This window comes from Cucurbita moschata, unplaced genomic scaffold (assembly GCF_002738365.1).
Source record: "Cucurbita moschata cultivar Rifu unplaced genomic scaffold, Cmos_1.0 Cmo_Scf00069, whole genome shotgun sequence".
Taxonomy (NCBI): Eukaryota; Viridiplantae; Streptophyta; class Magnoliopsida; order Cucurbitales; family Cucurbitaceae; genus Cucurbita; species Cucurbita moschata.
Window position 1 is genome coordinate 195,824 of NW_019268585.1, and position 351 is coordinate 196,174.

A 351-nucleotide genomic window follows, 5' to 3' on the forward strand; every position below is an offset into this window, starting at 1 on the left:
CCGCCGTGTTTCGCGGAACCCACGCGAAACGATGGCCACAGCACGCCCACCCTCAGCCCAGCATCTTCAGAGCGCCTGCAAAGGGAGAAAAGAGAGAAAAATTTCGAGCGAGAGAAAGAGATTTCGGACAAACGTCGGCGAGTGTTCAGTTTCTCCGACGAGCCCTCAAATCACCCTTAAACCGACACCAAACAACCTGTTACTACCGTAAGAGAGATCCCTAACGATAGCACAATAACTCGGGGGCATTTGGTGTTATTTTGTAAGCGTCGTCGTCGGTAACCGAGGTCGGAAAGTTAGGTTTCTTAATCGATTCTTAGATCTATGGCTTTTAGGAGCTTTTAGGCCGCA